Source organism: Cavia porcellus, unplaced genomic scaffold (assembly GCF_034190915.1).
Source record: "Cavia porcellus strain 051 isolate PalLab524CR breed Dunkin Hartley unplaced genomic scaffold, mCavPor4.1 scaffold_6, whole genome shotgun sequence".
Lineage (NCBI taxonomy): Eukaryota > Metazoa > Chordata > Mammalia > Rodentia > Caviidae > Cavia > Cavia porcellus.
Window position 1 is genome coordinate 31,649,196 of NW_026947489.1, and position 17,752 is coordinate 31,666,947.

At 39.8% G+C, this 17,752-nt stretch overlaps 1 long non-coding RNA gene across 2 annotated transcripts in view; it reads right to left on the reverse strand.

Moving 5' to 3' along the window:
• Positions 1–17,752, reverse strand: part of LOC134476411 (uncharacterized) — a 137,305-nt gene that overhangs the window by 46,935 nt on the left and 72,618 nt on the right. For both annotated transcript variants that reach the window (XR_010048022.1, XR_010048023.1), the window contains one exon: positions 2,171–2,245. This is a non-coding gene — a long non-coding RNA (uncharacterized LOC134476411). The remainder of the gene's footprint in view (positions 1–2,170; positions 2,246–17,752) is intronic.

The following is a 17,752-nucleotide window of genomic DNA, read 5'->3' on the forward strand; positions in this document are numbered from 1 at the left end:
GATTTCCTTTGGTGGAGTGTCATGCTAGCATTTGCTAGGAAAGATCAATGAAGGGTTTGTTCAGAGGATTAACTACTCAACCACTGTTTTGTGAGGAGAACTTTAGAATTTCACTGAGCTCCTTAACCCCTGTACTTTTCAGTCTCAAGGGGAACTAAGAGAATGGTAGCTGATCTCCTAAGTTTTGTGAGTCTTTATTAAAAATCTGATTTTTAGAGTTAACCAGAGACAAGTAATGGCTTTATACATATTACTGGCTTGATTAAGATTTAAACTTTCTCTACCATACCCTAGAACTTTTATAGGTGGTTTATTTGTGTCTTAGAAGGAATTTATGGCTCGAGGGTTTCTAAGGGTTTCCGGTGACCCATTTTTACACAGATGTCTTTGTCATTCACAGGAGGCAAGGATCCCTGAAGCTGGTTAGTGATCTCAGCAGCCAGGTCTCTAAGGAAATTCCAGGTTACCCACAAGTATTTCAAGAGTCCTTGAAATTCTCTGATGGACTAACCCAAACCCACAGGGACACAGCTTTAACAGGGCCAGATGGCCCCTAAGGTGTGGAGATATTTACTTCCTTAGGCCTTACTGTTTGCCAATGGTCCAGTGGGCGAAACACATGAAGCTCAGGGATCCTTCTTTGGTAACCAGCTGCTCTCTCTGAGGAGGAACTGTGCCTGCCTGGTCTTTTTCATTTTCCTAACCCTCTCGGACCTGCAGTTTCAGAGCACACATTAGGCACCAAAGCCAACAAGAACCTCTTGGATCCTCCAGCCAGAACTCCTGTACTCCCCACCTCCAGCCTGAATGCATAACTAGGGAGGAGAGTTTCTGAGGGGAGGAGAGTGAAGGATGGGCTTCTTTTACTGCTGGCTTCACCTCTAACCACAAGAAAATTTTCCATCTTTTCCATTATTTCTGGCATGAAGCCACACAGAGGGAAGACAGACTTTCTGTTGAAAGAAGGAGAGATGGAGTCCATGAGCCAATAAGTGAAGCAGGGAAGACAGAAAAAGCATAAGCTAGGGAGACAGAGCAGGGGGAAGCATTAAGTGTGGTGTATTCATGTTCTGTCCTGATAGGTCTCTGAAGAGAAAATTCAGTGTATGGAGTTATGTTTAATTATATATGCTCAATTTGGTCCATAAATTCCCTTCTAATACTATGTCATTCAAAGTTACTGTACTATTCATGAGGAGAAGAGCTACGGACCTCACAGTCACTTGATTCATTATTAAATAAAGTCCAAAAGTTTTTCTTTCCCAAATGATGCAGTTCTCAATTCTCACCATGGAAAATAATAAATTAACACACATAAATACACTGTCTTGAAGGTACCCAGATTGCCTGGGGGTTATATTCATTTCTGATTAAATGATAGAACTTCATAGCTTTCTCTTCACTCCAGAAACCAAAGAGTACAGACGACTTAGAGTCCTGTCTGATTTTACTTTTCAAGAGTTGTTCATATATGTTAGTACTAACATTGTTTCCTGTTAGAAGTTTGCAGAGCACCTCAAAAAAGACTGGCACAACTTCCTGTGACTTAAAACCTTTAATATCCAAGCCAACCTTCTCAGATGTCCCTGGCCAAAGGAACATCTGAGATGTTGCCTACATACAAAGACATAATGCAACACTTTTCCTCATCCCAACATGAACAAGAACACACCGGAAGTAATGTCATTCTGAGAGCTGAAGTTTAAAACTAATGAATCAGAGGAGACATATGCAGTACTCTGAGACCCTTTGTATCCTGGGAAGGAAAAGTTAGAGCAGAAAAAGAGACAGAAACACAGGCAGAGGCAGAGGCAGAGACAAAGACATAGGCAGAGGCAGAGGCAGAGACAGAGAATCCAGAGAAGGAGAAGCCAGCAGAGCAAGAATTTCATTGACTCAGGAAGAAGACAGTGCACCTGTACAATTACATGAGAAAGAAAACAAAGTATGCAGAGCAAGTAAGGGTACAGAGAATAGAAAATAGCTGCTTCCTGCCCTAAATGAGTATAAAAATGTCTAGATCAGGAGCCATCACATCTTTCCAGTGGCTGTGGGTCTTCTCAGGATGTGTCTGTCTTTACTTTTTAATCATTGCTGAGTTACTTTTTAATCGTTGCTGAGACAAAATACCTGATGCACAAAGTTGGGAAAGGAAAGGTTTATTTCTTACAGTTTTTGGAGATTTCAGTCCATACTCAGTTGGCTCCAAGGCAGGGTGGCGTGGCAGGGCCGCAGTTCATGGCAGCTGCAAATGGCAAGGCAGAAATCTGTAAGAGAGAGAGACACACCTTCTTTCTGCCATTACATTACATCCTGGCTTCACCACTAGGCCAGTGTAGCACTCACATCCCCAATCCAAGCACCAGACAATGAACCAATCACAAATGCAAATGCATTAGGCTTGGGGGCCACCAACAGAAACTATGACATTTCACCCTGCCCCCAGGACTCATGTACATCTTTTATACAAAAGGCATTTAGTCCATCTCCAAGAGTTGCCAAGGTCCTAATAGTTTCAGCATTGCTGAAAAGTTCAAGTGCCAAGTCTCCTCCAAGATCTACGGCAAACTCTTAATTGTAACCTCCTGTACAAATGAAACAAGGTTAAACATTTCTGAATTGCAAAGGCATTTCATTAAACATTACCATTCAAAAAAATTACCATTCCAAAAGTTACAAACAGGAGAATATAAACCATGGGAAACAAAGCAAGTCCAACATACAGCAGGAAGAGCATTAAGTCCTAGAGTTCCATGCTCAGCATCTGAAGCAATCTGGTTGCAAACTCCAAAAGGCTTGGATGATTTCATCCCCATGGCACTTTTAGGGATATCAGCTCCTACAGCTTCTCCTTTAAACCCTCTCTGCTCACTTCTTGCAGCTTTCCTTGGATGATCCACGTTCCTTGCTTTTTCAAACTTCTGGAGTCTCTATTACACCTTTGGCTTCACCTTTACATCTTTACAAATTCCCTCTCAGGAGCACACTGGTTGGCTTCCCAGGCCCTTTGCAATTGAGGTGGAAGCTGTCTTACCCTCAGAATTTGTGAATTTTCCTTGCTCCTAAAATCAAAACCATGTGGATGCCACTAAGGTTTGCTGCCAGCTGGAGCAGTAGCCAGGCTTTCCTCTCTCTTGGCTGTAGGGATCAGTTGCCTGGATCACAGGGCTCTGTTTACTTGATTGTGAGGAAAAGCTTTTTTATGTTATCACCATTCTGGAACCTCGTGTGGCCTCCATCACCATTCTGGAGCATGATGCTCTGCAGCTTTCATCTCTGAGCAAATTCTTTCACTTTTGCAGTTTTGAGGCTGCAAAGGGTGGAGACCTGTTGCTTCCTGGGATGCCCCAGGGCCATCTTTCTTATCTCTCTGTTTATCCTCAGCAATCAAGGTTTCAAGCCTGTCTTTATAATCCACAGTTTTCCTGGAATTTTCCTTCTGGCCAAATTCACAGAGTTGTAAATTATCCTGCTGGGCTATTTGCTCTTCATTTGCAACATAAAGATGGCTAAAAGTCCCCAACAGTAACCATGCCACAGCCTCAACATTTGACTGCTTTGAAATTTCCTTTTCCAGATTAGTCAGTCCATTGCCCTTTGTTTCAGTTTCAGGCAAAGTCTGTGCATGAGCAAAATGCAGACAAACTTTCTGCAAATCCATAGCACACATCATGGGGAGTCCAACAACGAATGCAGTCCTTCTCAGCAGAAACCTCCCAAGCCTGGTTTTTACCATGAGGCTTTCTATCAGCACTCTGGTCTCCTGAGCTCTGACCAGAATCTCCTCTATAGAACAGCCTAAGCTGCTCCAGCTCTATGCATCCAGGTGACATGTCTGAACCTTTCCAAACTCTGCCCACAAGCCAATTCCAAAGTCTCTCAAAAAGCATGGTCAGGTATAGTCACAGCAATGACCTCACTCCCCGGTACTAAATTCTGTCTTAGTTACTTTTTACTCATCGCTGAGACAAAACACCTGATGTACCAAGTTGGGAAAGGAAAGGTTATTTCTTACAGTTTTTGGAGGTTTCAGTCCATACTCAGTTGGCTCCAAGGCAGGGTGGCATGGCAGGGCCACAGTTCATGGTGGCTGCAAATGGCAAGAGAGAGAGACACACCTTCTTCCTGTCATTACATTACATCTTGACTCCACCACTAGGCCAGTGTAGCACTCACATTCCCAGTCCAAGCACTAGACAATGAATGAATCACAAATGCACAATGCAAATGCATGAGGCTTGGGGGCCACCAACATAAACCATGACATTTCCAACCTAGAAAACACTTCTGAAAAAAGGCTATGAGACAGTTCAATTAGTAAGGCAGACTTTCCCTCATCTTAGATCTCTTCTTTCCTTTCTCCCTCTGTCCTCTGTCCTCTCACCTCCCTCTCTCCTCTGTCTCATAAATTCTCTTTTATTCATTAATTTTTATACATAGTTACTATTGCTTAGTTTCCTATAAATTTTACATTTTTAAACAAAAATTGATTATTATCATACAATAAATATAGCACAATAAAAATGAGGCTTTAAAGCTGTGAATCATTGTTAATCTTAGTATTCAATATGACAGTCACATAGCCTCTGAACACTCTTTTTGTTATTTAATCAGATTATATTTTATGTCCTTTAGGCATCTCATTCATCAGAATTTCCTAATCTACACAAATCCAACCTATAGTTAGATTAAATACAAAAATCAGAGAGAGAGAGAGAGAGAGAGAGAGAGAGAGAGAGAGAGAGAGAATTTTTAGTGCTTAATTCCAATTCATGTAGCTAGGACCAAGCTTGAAGAATCTTGATAAACCAACAAAAGGAGCCAGTGTCAACTCAGTGGGCCAGGGAAATTTTTAAATATAATTAGAACCTGTCACCTTTATCTTGGGTCAGTGGACATACTTGCCCCATTGACAGCCTGCTTAATCATTTACTTTATTCTCTAGTCAAAGAATTCTCTAGTGGAGATAAGTTCAAAGAATTGATTTAAATAAGAAGAAATGAGAGTGAGAAACGTTTTTTTAAACTTGCAGTGCAGTTTAAATTCTCTCATAGGTTACAACTCATACCCTATTTTAATAAACAATGACATCTTCCTGCAACAATTAGGGGTCAGCAGCCTCTGTCCTCAACTCTCTGTTTCCTCTATCTGTGAGAGGTCACCTACGAAACACCAAAGATCCATGGATCCAATACGCACCTCTCATGAAAGGCCATGTTTCTGCAGCAGCACACATGAAATAAAAGTTCTAAGAGGGAGTGATCCAATCATTTGATTTTTTTTAACCAGTGTATCCCTAGCACCCAGCACAAGAGATGCTAAGCGCATGTAAGACCTTCTACAAAATAGGAATACTGACCTTGTCATTTTAGCCCCCGTATACCTGTAGCCTATTGAAGAGAAACTTAGAAATGTATTTAAGCCCAGAAATTTGAGCCTACTTCTAAAAGCAGACTAAGATGAGGCTGTCTCTGTAAGCTACAGGCCAAATAGAATAGCACAGACTTTAAGACCCCCATCTGTGGAACTACATGATATATGTTCAAATCTCAGATTTGCCATTGACTAGCCAGGGGATCTCAGGAAAGGTAATTCGTCTTTGTAATCCTGTCTTCCATCCTTAAAGTGCAGATAATAACAGTGATGCTTACACTGTGCTTAGCATAGAGTCTTCCGTTAGTCAATGAATGTGAGCTATTATTATGTGCCAGACACTAAGCCAGCCAGCAGCAGAAATTGGGCTCAGGCAGGCATTTGCTTCTCCATTCCAAACACAAATATTTATTCTTTATATGAAAAATTCTCTCCCTGTTTCATACGAAATTTTTCTTCCCAAGTAAACAACCATAAATCTCAAGTACACATCTGGACCACAGTGGGTTATGGGAAGATCCAACAGAAGTAAGCAGAACTGCTCTGCAGAGCCCTCCTAAAATTTACTGCTGGGGGAACCCCCAGCAGGAGTCACAGCCACAGAGTTCTACCGAGGTTCCCAGTTCCACTAAAGCAAAGCGATCCTTCCATTTCTTCACAATTGCCTGTGGTGGAGAAAGGAAAAAAATAAAACTCAGGAGACAATGTAAAGAGGCCTGGATAAAAAGCCAGGGACCGTGGGGCCACAGAATGTCATTCCTAGGAAGGTGGCTATCTCTACAGGTGTACATGGCTCTGCTGTTGAGGATGGATCATGGAAGGCCTTCACTGTTTAGCACTGAGGGACACTGAGCCACACACATCGTATATCCCTTTTGCCAACACCTTTCTATAATGTCAGTTACCATACGTGGCCTGTGATAGAGTGCATCTCTCTTGGTTCCTGGCTACCTGGTGTCTTTTCTCTCTCTCCCTCCCTCCCCTAACTTCACCAATCTTGACACCGATGGTTACTGTGACCTTGGATGTCTTACAACCATCCTCAAACCAATTGAGTTAATTAGCTTAAACACTCATAGGATAATGCAGGGGCCCCCACTTCTGGGATAACAACACACTATTTTCAAAACAACCTGTGGGAAATTGACAGGGTCATGTTCATGTCATTTACATGCAAATGAGAAAAGAAAATTGATTCCAGCAGTCTGCATTTGAAGTATGAAAACCAGCAGAGGTTACATAAATACACAAGAGGAATACACATTCTGTCAGCACCATTTCAGAATGCCAAGAAAAGTGACCCAACCACACCAGTGATTCCAAAGGCTGACGACCTCAGCATCAGATGCTTTCTCTGTGTTACCTCTATAGATCACCACTTCTGTCTCACATTTAACTGATTAAATCAAAGACTGTTCTCTGTCCTTGTTTCTATAATGAGCACTTCTCTGTACTGCTCTTTGGCAGCAGAAAACCCCAGACTGGTCTCCAGCCTTCCTTAAAACCTTTCACTCATAGCTTTCTCAATAGGAAATTACCAAAAAACAATTGACTGCCCATTTTCTCCTCCAAGATTACATTCAGTATAAAGTTCAGAACCGATGGCTTTAGAGCACTAGAGTCAGTCTATCATCATCTTTCCCCAAGACAAAAATTAATGTTTCCTTTAAAAAGTATGTTAACTTTTTTTTAATAACTTAAAGATTTCCTTTAGTGCGCAGATTTGGGTGGCTTATTAGTCCTAGGAGGAAAGAAATGACAGCTTTATCTCAGGATAAATCACCCAAAGTTTCAAAACCACCTATACTGTTGCAGGGGAAGAAAAGTTGACCCACAGCACCATCTCCTGGCCCTTCATGCTGCGTGGTGAAACTATGCTGCTTAAATTGTTCTGTTCTGACCTGTGCTGTTGTGTTGTTATGTCCTCTTTTATCTCAATCTCCTTTTTATTTATTTATTTTATTTTTTTAATTAAGTGAAAAAATAAATTTAAAAATAGCAGTATAAATTATAGTAACCATTTTGATTTTCTATGAACTTGATTTGAAGCCCTATATTGCTCTTACCTTCTTGTTTTGACTAATTTTACTCTGTTCTGTTTGGCTTGATAGTATCAAGTTTGAGGGTATAGGCAACTACTTTGAAGACAATAAAATTCACTATGATGCCCATTCTGGTTTGACTATTATCTTCTTTTGAAGTCTTGTAATGCCTCCAGTGTTTCGGTTTTATTGGTTTTGTTTTGTACTGTTTTGTTCAATTTTATTAGAACTGATGATATAGGTAATTGTTTTTAAGATAGCAAGAGACAATATAGTAACCATTGTTGATCACCTTGTATTCTGCTTTTTACATGATGTACTATGTCCATTCTTTTGATTTGACTGACTCTTGTTTTGTTTTGTCACATTTGATTTTATTCTCTTCAAAAAAAAGTAATAAGAACTGTGGGAGTAATAAAACCCAAAATGTGTAATTGTTATTGTAAAAAAGAGAAGAAAAGAAAGTGCTCTAAAGGATATAACTGCATGTATATTTAAGTGAATAAGATAGATAACCATATTACTGAGTTTTTGTTGGATCATTGAACACAACTGTTTGCAGTCTCACTGTTTGATGTCCACTTTGTATGCTTTAATTTTGTAATTTGAAAAACTATTTCTAAAATATGTAATCTATTATGTATACATATGGCAATATGTAATCTATTAACTAGTGATTTCTTACTGTTTTTTTTTAAATTCTGTATTACTTGTACCCTTTTACTGTTTTGGTTTGTTTTGTTTCTCTCTCTCTCTCTCTCTCTCTCTCTCTCTCTCTCTCTCTCTTTAAAGAAAATTAAAAAAAAAAAAAGAAACTGCCGAGCACTTGCTGGGAGTGACTCTCAGACAGCTGAAAGACACACGAGCCACTGGTGAGTCAATAAAATGTTCCTAAAGTACGAGTGGGGTCTTCCAGAATCCCCCAGCAACTGATTAGTGCCACCTATCAAAACCCACCAATGTGGCGTAAACCCAGCTATACTAAAACTAGCAAAAACATGCAGGTATGAAAAAGGAAAGTGGAAAACAACAGAAACCTCTTGGAAACTCTTAGTAGAATACTAGTAAATGAAAAAAATATGGTATAAAGTATGGTTACAAGAATACAAAAGGAAGCAAATGAACAAAGGGATGTATAAAAGTGGTAGTGACCATGTTTGACATCTATGTCATATATAGTAGGCTCCTCCAGCGGCAGTAAATTGTTGCTACTTACTTGAAGGTAATCTAGATATTAAAAAAGGATTCTTCTCAGTTTTTCTAAATATCACTTTACAATGATGTAGTTTACACACACACAAAAAAAATCTCTCTAATGGAAGCAAAAGTAAATCTATCCAGCTGGCTCGGTGACCACAATCAACGCTGCCCAACAAGCTCTGTGTGAAATCCTCTGCCTGAGCAGCAAGGTATTGGATGCAGGCACCCCTGAATTTCAGCTTGTGTGACATCTTTGTTTCAGTATTATGGATGTCCAGGGTCTTTACCTGCCAAGCACATAGTTCCTTTGATTTATGCAGATCCCGCAAAGAGACTCTTAAAAGTTCATATCCGTGTTCTACCTACTTTTCACTATAGCAAACTCTCCAGGGCTAGAAGCCAATCAATTGCAGGTTCACAATGCTCTCCTAGTAATTCAATCTGTGAAGTCACTATTGGACCTGCTAGAGAATCACAGCTGTACCATGTTGAAACAGACAAGAGATTCAATCAAATTCTGATATTGCCAGTTGTGAGCTGCCTCCAAGAAAGGTGAACACAGCTATAGTTCATCAAAAACAAACACTTTTTAGTACAAATGTTACTTCATGCCCAACATATTTGCTCTGGGTCCATCATTCCAACTGAGAAAATAACTCAATTCATATAGGAAGCACGGCTGCCTTCTTTCTGTATGACCTATACAAGCCATGATCCTTTTAACATGACCAAATTTAGGATCTAGGAAGAAAAACACCTTGGACAACCGAGTGGGGTGCACAGTTACACATGAGAGAGGTCCTAGTGACTCAAGAGCACTAACCATGTCAATGGGCAGAAGGCTTCTAACAGCAAGATTGACAACTGGAAGTTTAATTTAGTGCATTGTAGCAAATTTTGGTGTGAATAAGTACTTGAATTAAAATAGTAATTGAAAGGAAGTGTGTTTTCTTTAAAGGAATCCATGAGCTCTATTTCCGGAAGAGTCATTTTTGCACCATGCTACTCAGCATTAGTACAACCCCACCTTTTGTCTCTTGCCACAACTCAGAATTCACACATCGCTGTGTCTGAGTTAACTGCACAATGTGTAATTGGATTTGTTCAGCAGAGTCCAATGCCACCAAGGGCATATCTTCTCATAATGTAAACTCGTGTTAACTGAATTACTGAAAGAAGTCAGTAATTGGTTTTGTTAAGGGTGAAAATGTGCCACCATCAAATAACAAGGAGGTTGTTTTAAGCAGAAATGTGAAGTCCCAGTGATAGAGATGACAAAGAAAAGCACAGGTCACGGATTCTTCACAGGTACTTGAGATATGAGGCTGTGATGCCTCAGGCAGAAATGAGGGGTGATTGTGAACCCATGAGACTCTTCCAGAAATGCCTTCTCATGGGGGCATACATCAGGATAAGGACTGAAGCTGAGCACCGAGACCAGAGCTTGTGCCTGACTCCCTAAGTAACCTCACCTGAATCTTGTCTTCCATGAAAATCAGTGGAAGTATGTTTTCGTTCACTGCCTAAGTTTGGTGATCAGTAAGAGGGTCTCAAGCATGTTAGAGGGCAGGAGCCACACAGGGGTAACAAGAACAGCCAAAGAAATAATGACCATTGTTCTTGAGGGCTACAGAATTCAAAGCATCTGGTGACTAGGCCGTGAGGATTCGATGTGCATCATTTGGCCAAAGACCTCCACCTACGAGATGGCATTCATCAGTCCATGAGCACAAGTCTCTCACAGTAGTACAAACCACACTGAAACTGACTCAGCCTCACAGTGAGTTGGACTTTGAATGACCATTCACCATCTTCCAGCCCAGTTGGCTTTTTGAATAATTTGTCTAGTGTCTCATCTCTGTTTAATGGATCTGTCACCCTCCCAGCAGCAGGCACTGGGACCAGGTATCAAGGTTTTAGAATTTTATTAGTGCATCCATGAAGTTTACATTCATCTCAGGGAGTAAGTACATGTTCATATCATCTCTCTAAATTCCCTTTCCTCATTCCTATTATTGTTATAATTATTTTCAGTTCGTGTTTGCAACATATAATAATTACAGTCCTCATGGGTGCATAATAAATCTTAAACCTTTTTATTTCCTATTTCTCTCTCACCTGCCTTTCGTCTTCTGTCTCCTGAGCCCCTTTCCATTTGCAAAAGATCTATCACTCTATTTTCTTTTTTACTAATCCCTTACTTGTTTTTTATTTGTACTTTGCCTTACTCAAATGAGAGCTACCATATGGTATTTAATCTTTTGTATCTGATTTATTTCATTAAATTTCATTTTCCTACAAACATATCCGATGTATGCTTCTTTTTGGCTTCTTTAGGTATAGATGCCACATTTTCTGTATCTGTCTGTTAGTGGAGTACACACCACCTCCAGGATTTACCTATCATGAACTGTGCTGCTATAAACATTGGAAAGCATATATGGATATATATGATATCTTTAGCTCTTTGGGGAAGACATCCAAAGGGGAGTAATTGGGTGAGATTGATTTCTAATTTTTGATCTTTGAGAATTTCCATATTGATCATGACAGTGATTGTACTAGTTTACATTCTCACAGACATTTTAGGAGGGTTCCTTTTGTATTACAACCATGCCAGCATTTGTTGTTATTTGATTTATTGATGGCTGCCATTCTTTCTGGTGTAAGATGAAATCTTGGCATCGTTTCAATTTGCATCTCTCTAGTGGTCAGAGATGTTGAACATTTTTGTGTGTTTACTAGATATATGTGCTTCTTTTCAGAAGTGTCTTCATTTCACTTGTTCACTTCTTGCTTGGGTATTTTATTGTGGTGGTCTAACGTTATTTGAGTTCTTTATATTTCTAGATGTTAGTCCTCCATCTGAGGAATAACAGACAATGTTTTTCTCATTATGCAGCTTGTCTCTTCACTCTACTGGTTGTTTCCCTTGATGTGCAGAAGTATTTTTTTTTTTGATATGATCCCACTTGTTGATTCTTGCTGTTATCTCTTGTGCAAGTGGAGTCCTGTACAGAAAGTCTTGCCTACACTCATGGCTCCAAATGTTTTTATTTTATTTTATCCTCCTGTAGATGCACTGTTTCTGTTTTAATGCTTAGATCTTTGATTCATCTTGACTCTAACTTAAATCCATAATGAGAAATATGGGTGCAGATTCAATCTCCTGTATATACATAATGACCCAGCACCATTGCTGAGTAGGTTATCTTTCCTCTAATGTCCCTTGTTGAAGATCACTTTGTTGAAGATCAAAAGCTGAACATTTCTAGGGATGTTTCTGTATCCCCTATTCTGTTCCAGCAACCTGTTTTGGTGCCACTACCATGCCGTTTTTATCACTGTTACCTTGTAGTATAACTTGAACCCAGGTATTGTGATGCTTCTTGCTTTGCTCTTATTGCCCAGGATTGCTCTTGTTATTCTTGGTCTCTTCTGGTTATAAATTTTAGGATTATTTTTTCTCATTCTGTGAGGAACACTTTTGGTGCTGTAGTTGGGATTACATTTAATCAGTGTAACAATTTTGTGAGTATGGCCATTTTGACAATATTGGTTCTGCCAATCTAGGCATAGGGGATACATATCTTTTGATTTTCTGATGTCCTTTTCAATCTCCTTTTTCAGAATCCTCCAGTTTTCATTGTAAAGGGCTTTCATTTCCTTTGTTAGGCTCATTCCTAGGTACACTATTTCATTTTTCTTAATGTTATTGTGAATGGTACTGTTTTTCTAGTTTCTTTCTCTTTACATCTTATTGGTAGACAGGTAACAATGTGACAAGCCTAGCAGGAAGATTGATGCTTTTGGTGCACCTGCCCTGTGATAGGAAACCCTCAGAGTCTCACAGGTGCCAGAACCCTGTGTCCCAGGACTCCCTTTGTCTCCTTCAGCCACTGCACAGGATGACCATTGGTCACCCACTGACTTAAGAAACTGACATTGGGCAAGATCTGACATGCTTGCCAAGAATTTTCTTTTCTAATTTTCGAGGGGTTTGCTGCTTTAAACATGGGGGTACTGTTAGATGGATGAAATTCGTGTTACACTCTCTGTCTAGATTGTGTCTGTATCTTCATTAGGTATGTTTGTGTGTACTTGTAGGGTGTACAGAGATGGTGGGAGCTCAGTGAGGCCCCCCAGGAGTGGAGATAAAGTGGATTCCATGGTGGTCAGTATGAGACACTTTCCTAATACTTGAAGTTTTCTGAGAAAAGAGCTCGTCCACTGCATGAGCTCTTAGAAGTTTCTAGGATCCTGCTTTAAGTCATTTTGTTAGAGAAGAACAGGGAATACAGAAAAGGGCAACACAGATTTTAAGTTCATGTAACTAGAAATATCATTGTTGTTTGCCTGCCAATGGAAATTATTTACAATTACTCAATTTCATAAAACAGTTCTCTCTCTCTCTCTCTCTCTCTCTCTCTCTGTCTCTGTCTCTCTCTGTCTCTGTCTCTCTCTCTTTCCGTCTCTCTCTCTTTCTGTCTCTCTCTCTCTCTCTCTCTCTCTCTCTCTCTCTCTCTCTCTCTCTGTCTCTCTCTCTCTTTGTCTCCCTCCTAACTTAGGACAATTAGACTTCAGCTACATTGATCAATCTCAAAACCCATTGATTCCTATTTGTGCTAAAAAAAAAAAGTCAATTGATTCCTATCCCCAAGAGCTTTCACCAATAATTGAGTCATGCAGTGTATCTATTAACTACTGGGTTGGGGGTAGATGGATTTGCTGACCAATATAGCAGAAAAAAAGAGCATCAATAGGCATACACTCAAAGTACTTAGTTTTGAAACTGGTGATTTTTGATTTAAGTTATCTTATTTATTTTAAATTCATATTCTAGGTATGCCCTTCCCACATCCAACAAACCTAATAAATCACAAATGTGGATATATGCTAGTTATATCAGGGCACAGTAGCTCTGTTTATAGTACAAATTTTCTTTCCTTTTTTTTTTTTTTTTTTTTTTCTTTTTTGAGGCTGGTTCTTTCTATGTAGTCCAGGTTGGCCTTGAACTCACTGTGATCCTCCTGACTCAGCGTCCTAAAGGCTAGGATTACAGATGTGTACCAACACACTCAGTTTAAATTTTTATTTTAAAGAGATTTCTCACAACTTTTTGTTTGAAATTATTGGATTCATGGATGACCTGAAAGCAAGTTTTGGTGAGCAAGAGCTTATCCCACAGCTTGACAACCAGGTTCCAGGCGAGCTGAGCCAGTTTCCCAACAGTGTGACTTCAGGCCACTGTCGAAGCACCTCTGGGATTCAGTGTCCTCGTTTGTAAAAAAGAAGAAAAAAGTAACACATCTCCGAGGCGAGCTGCGTGATCAGATGAACTCCTGCAATTGAAGTTCTTGGCCTGTGGCTGGCCTTCATCTGCTTGACAAGAGGGGATCAGCACTGCCATGGCCAGCTGGTGGGAAGCACCTGGACAGAGTACAGCATCTGCTCCAGGAATGAGTTTATTTTCCCTAAAAAGACTGTAGCACAGATGTTCATATGTTTCTTTTTTTGAAAAATAAATACAAGTTATTCCTTCTGGAAATAGAGGGCGGAAATTGCAAGTGTTATTACTTAGGGACATATTTTATCCCTTGTATCTCAATTTGAAAGCAGGGGCATTTCCTCTTTGATATCAAACTGATGGCAAGACCTTCCCCGTACTTCAGAGTCAGTTCCAACCGGTGCGAAACAGAAATTCCCACAATAGGCAAGTCATATTTCCACCTAGGCATGCGCTTCCTCTCTTTAGGAATGAAAATAAGTAGATAAATAATGTATTGCTCCTCAACTGATACTGAATAATATTTATGTCGAATCTCTATGCATGTGGCAAGAACAGACAGCTCTGTGACAGGACCTCTATGTTCCCTGAGACCATTCTCAATACCACACAATAGGACTCTCTGTGCTTCTGTATATCTACTTTGAATAAGAGAAGTAGACAACAAATATAAAATAGGTGGTCAGTGAATGCACTGTTCATAGAAGGCTTTTGCCTGAATGATTTTTCAGCACACCACAAGTCTCACAAATACATGACCTCATTGTCTTCTTTCCTCTGGCCATGCACAGATTCCTCCTTCAGGCACATGGAAATCCCTTTCCACTTGACATACTCCAATCACCCTTGACAAATGCACTTTACAGTCCAGCATCCTGCAGAGTTGGCCAGTCCTCCTTTGGTCTCCCACAGCACTCTCTTACATGATTTTAAATCTCTGCCACCAACCAGAGCCAACCTTGACTAACTTGTGTTAGATAAAGGCACAGGACCATTCCATTGTTGTTGGGCTGCTTGGTTTAAAGATGTATGTTCCCAAACCTATGGCTTCCCTGGACCACACTGAGCAAAGAGGAATTGTCTTGGGCCATATATAAAATACATGTATAGTATAGTCAATGCACATAAGTAACAAACTTTCCATTTTTATATTTTAATGTATTTGATTATTTTTATACATATTCTATGTTTAATGATTAGAAAATTTATATATCTGCTTAATAACAATAAGAACCTGTCTTCAGAGGCACACACATATATGTAGATAGGGTTATATACAGTATTATTATTGATACTCACTGCCAAGCTGAACAAGTGCATGTAATTCTGGAAGTGCATGAGTTCCCACCTGACTATGTTGCAAGCACAGAAGATAGATTTAGCACTGCACTGCCATATACACAAGACATTCTATTGTTGCCTATGCACTCTACATTGGAGCACTGCTCAATCAAGTCATGAAAACTATTGCTAAGAAGTTGGGGGTGGGGTGGCTCACACTTATACTCTAAGCAACTGGAAGGCTGAGAGAGGAGAATCTTGAGTTCAAGGACAGCCTATGCTACACAGTAATACCTTATTTCAAAAAAATTCACTAAAAATCACATTATAACATTAAATGTACAATTTTACAAGATCACATTAATAGCTGTCCTGTGCAATGAGTTCGATATACCTGGTCTAGTTGATTTTTATTTTTTAGTTGGTTTGTTTAGCTTACAAGACTTCATTTGTATTTAAGTTTAGCCTAGGGGAAAAAAATTAATATTCTAGTTTGGCAACAGATGCACGTCAATCTGATTGATTTCATTGTTCATTTTGATTTAATATTTGTTTACACTCAGTCCTTTACAGTGAAGATTTAAAGCAGATACATGGTTTGATCTGATTTACATTGCAGTTTCTTATTTTAGGAGAAAACCAACTAAAGTTTTTTTCAGCTACCAATTAGAACTCATGAAAAAGCCTAAGCCTTTTCTGCCACTAAGTGGCAGGTTTGCTCCCAGTATGGCTAAACTGACTGCCAGGCATTCAGGAAGTCTCTGGTAGGTTAAGTTGGATGAGTCTGATGTCAGACTAGAGAGGGCTGTTGGTGGAAAAAGGAAAGTAAAAAACCAGACTTTAAAAAAATGGAGTCATGGGGAAAATAACACGTGGGAAATAGTAAGGAATACTGTAGACTACATTAGACATTACTTTGCTGAAAGGCTCACAAGAGGCTAAATTAACCACAAAATCAATAAGAAAAGGTGTTCAGGAGCAGAGAAGTTAAGGTAGTTGTGAAAGGCACCCTCCATGGTCCCCAGTGCTGAGGAAAGGAGAAAGGATGTGGGAACGTCTTCAGGCTGATAGGAGAACTGAGCTTCTGGGAATTGTGTATCTAGAGTCCCAAGTAAAAAGGTCAGTTAGAGAATTTAGACAACACTGGATGTGGTCCCTCCCACTGCCAGCTGAAACTATGGTCAACTCCAAGAAGAACCTCATCCCAATCTTGCTCTGTATTTAATGGAATAATAACAGAGAATTTTCTTTCTCCTGGTACTGGTGGTTGAACCCAGAGCCTTGGAACTGAGTTATTTTGGTGTTGAGGTTTTTTATTAGTTTAAGACAGAATCTTCCTAAGTTGCCTACACTGAACTCAAATTTGGGGTCCTTCTGCCCCACTGCTAGGGTTACAGGTGTGTGCTACCACATCTTCCTTAAAGGACATTTAGTATCATCTATTCTGTTCAAGGAACTTTGAAAACTTTTCCTTTAAGCTTCACAACTTTATGAGTTAGGTAATGTCTGCATTTTACAGAAATGAGACCCAAGGCTCATACAATGGTATATTTCACCCAAGATCTTGGGAGTAAGAAATGAGAGACTGAAACCCAGCATTCTTTTTCATAACTCAAGGCTGATTCCTGAGTAATCTCACTCTCCTCTCCTGAAGATAATTCAAGCTTCCCCTTCTAGTGTCACTGTGAGAGAAAGAGACACTCATGGCAAGCCCAGAACATCTTTGGAGCATGCTCTGAACACAGCGGTAGAGTCCTCATTATCAGAAGGGGAGGACTTTCCCACCAAAGCTCTCCACCCTGAAGTCACTGCTGTCAGATTAGCCATCATTTAAAAATGACATCCTTATCACCTCCCAGAGGTCCTGGTGGAGGAAAACCAAGCCAGATGGTGGGTGACCCTAAATAACCATCAGACATCACTAATCCAAGTCTAGTTGGTTCTCTCTTGAATAAACTCAAATGCCCAAAGGGCTTTGCTTAGTCTTTATAGTTCCAATTTCAATTTGGATAAAGGAATTTCCGGGCTCTAGGTATGAATCAGAGTTTGGTTTATCACCATAGAATGCCAAGATGGCTCTTGTAAAGAAAATCCAGATATTTCACACATCCTTCCCCAATAGGCCATTCACTATCCCTGAGAAAACTAACTGAATGATAAATCTTAAAGAGGCTACATGTTAGCGCCTGCCTGGCCAGTGTGAGGTTGTAAGTTTGATCCCTGGTACCAAAAAAAACAAAAAAACAAACAACAACAACAACAAAAGGCTACACTTAAGAAGCAGTAGTGGTCTTCCCTCAGGACAGGATTTTCTTCTATATGTCACAAATACTTCCTGGCTTAGAAAAAGTAAATAAGACCTCAACAAAGCCAGAGTCAAAATAAATCCAACTCCAGCGGGCCTGAAAAGACAGAAAATCTGAGAACCACTGTCCTGTTGATGTCTTCATTGTTATAATACCGACTCATTAGCTGATGGTACCATTTTAATCTTCACATGCAAAGAACCTGAGTAATCACCACATTAGTGCTAGAAAATTGTTTTTCTGCTATCAGTACCACAGAGACT